Source organism: Geospiza fortis, unplaced genomic scaffold, assembly GCF_000277835.1.
Source record: "Geospiza fortis unplaced genomic scaffold, GeoFor_1.0 scaffold39, whole genome shotgun sequence".
In the NCBI taxonomy this organism is placed as follows: domain Eukaryota; kingdom Metazoa; phylum Chordata; class Aves; order Passeriformes; family Thraupidae; genus Geospiza; species Geospiza fortis.
Window position 1 is genome coordinate 174,914 of NW_005054660.1, and position 2,460 is coordinate 177,373.

Genomic DNA, 2,460 nt, shown 5'->3' on the forward strand with positions numbered 1-2,460 from the left:
TAAGAGGGCAATAAATTCTTTTTCTCTGAAAGATTTAGGTGTCCTGTGGCTGCTATCTCGCTGCGAGTCCTTTCTTTTAAAAAAGTATCCTACATAGCATAGTTTCTATTTTAACATTTTTTTAAAAACCTAAAACTATATTTAACACACTACTTAAGAGAATTAACACAGCATTACTTTCTAACACAAGACATATAATATTCATTTTAATATTTGCAAAAAGCCAATCATAAAATACATGCATTTTTCACATTGAGTTAACCCCATTGCTGAAAATATGTTTCATTTGGTATTTGGCTGCTGAATGACACTGGCTTGTTTTCAGTCCCTGCTTTTTCCCGTGACAGTGAATGCTTCATCACTGACATTCTGTTGGGGTTTTTTTGGTTTTTTTTTTAAGAGGTGGAATAAATGAATTGCCACCAAAATCTCTTTGGTCAGTGAAGTAATTTGGGATTTTGGGATCTCTCTCTCAAGTCTTGAATCATTTAAACATGCTTCTATTGCAAAGATGAACAATACCTATCAAAGGCAAGTCAGGCTAATTAATATTGTATACCAAATGCAGGGAGTCTGTTAGTGAATAGGCTTGAAGAAGCTTGAAACAAACCCTGAATTTCTCTAACTGGTAACAGGCAGAGGTACCAAAAATAAGAAAAAAAAATTTCCGCTTAATTTAGAGTTGGGGGAATTAGGTACATCTGTGGAATCAAGAAAGAAGAATAACACTCCCACTCAGGATATTCCATGTTTCTATGATTCTGTGCTTTGTAGTTCACTACTGTGTGCAGATGTAGCCAAGTTTATTGATAACCAATGACACAATTATTTCTTTGGATTTCCAACTTTTTATTTAACAGCACAACATTGTTTTAAATTATGCCACCTTCACATGGAAGTGGAAATATCATTACATTTGTTTTGCTCTGCTCCAAGACAAGCAAGTTTTAATTATAACATCTGTAGGTTTTGTGCAATTCTCTCCTTCTGAAAAGTACAGAGATGTTAAGTTCCTTCCTAAATTATAACTTCACACTTTTAAAAAGCAGTTGCTCAAGAGCTATGGTGCAGAGGTCTAAATCCTCACAGAAACAGAATGATAATTCGTTTCAATAAGCAAAACGATGTGACAGCAAATGGCCTAATATATGGAGTTAACTCAATCTTGTAAGTCCTTTCTGGAAATTAGTGCACCAGGGAAAGGGCAATGAATTTCCTGATAGATCACTCTAAAGACTTCATGTGCAGCTTCAACTGCAAGTTTGCAGCAGAGAGCAAATTCTAACTCTTGGCATCACATATCCAATGGAGCTGCTCATCCTCAGGGAATGGCAGTGTTTTCAACACTGTGAAGTCTTCCTCTGGCTCCCCAGAGTGATCCCTTCCTCTAGACCATGCTGGACATCCAGAAGGGCTGAGATTGTCTGAGAAGGCACGACAGCTCATGTAGGCATAATGTCAGCATCTGGAGAACAGGAGGCAGGGCGCTTCAGGGAGCAGGGACACCGGTGCCCCTCCCTTTTCAAATCCCCACCCAGACCGTGTGAGGGAGGAGCTGCTGTCACAGAACAGGCTCAGAACGACAGGTGGGCTACCTGAACCCGGCCACTCGAGGGTGCACAGAAATGTGGCTGGTGGTGAGCAGTGAGAGGCTTGGAACACCACTGCTATTGTGCCCTGTATCCAGAGCCTTGCCAGCAGGAGAGTTTCCAGCTACATACTGAACTCCTGCAGTGGAGTTTGAGTTTAGCCAGCTGGAATGACTCCACTTTGGTGTAGGGATCATAGGAACCCCCCAGTCTGTGGGTCTTGTTCAGGGTCAGCATTCCACTCTGGGGTCTGTGGGGCTCAGTGCACTCCACAGCATCTGTGCTCCCGTGGTTCCAAGCACTGGGATGGTGTTTGCTTCAAGAGAGCCTCTTTCAAAGAGAGAGATTAGTTTGCACACCTTGTTTTGCTTGCTTTTCCTTTTTCCTTCTGTCTAGCTCTGTCCAGCCCACTAGGATTTTTTAATCTCAGACATGTAAATGTTCTTTGAACATATCAATGATCATGCTTTAATTTGATTAACTAAGACAAGGCCCATGTAATCACATTGTCCAACCTCCTGCTCTTTCATGTCCCATCTCTTAAATAATTTGTAAATCTGTTTCCAAATCTCTGCCAAGTTTGATAGAGCAAACAACCTTTTAAAGATATTAAATTTTTACAAGCAATGTGAAAACTGGAAGCTGGATAGATTAAAAGTGGGAATTCAACATTTAGCCATTTTTGTGGCTTTCTGGCAAGCTGATCAATACCCCCACGGGGCAGAACCAGACACAGCACACCACCCAGCAGAAAGGTGGGCAGTACGGGAAGGATAAAGTGGCTGGGAGGGCCTTGGGATGGTGTGGAGTGAATGGGGAATGGTTTCACCAGAGGTAACTCCTAGGAGAAGCTGCTTTATCTTGTAGGGAA

The 2,460-nt window shown here is 41.5% G+C and overlaps 1 protein-coding gene across 1 annotated transcript in view; it reads right to left on the reverse strand.

Moving 5' to 3' along the window:
* Nucleotides 1-2,460, reverse strand: part of CEP250 (centrosomal protein 250) — a 37,931-nt gene that overhangs the window by 34,098 nt on the left and 1,373 nt on the right. The gene's annotated exons all lie outside the window — the stretch shown is intronic.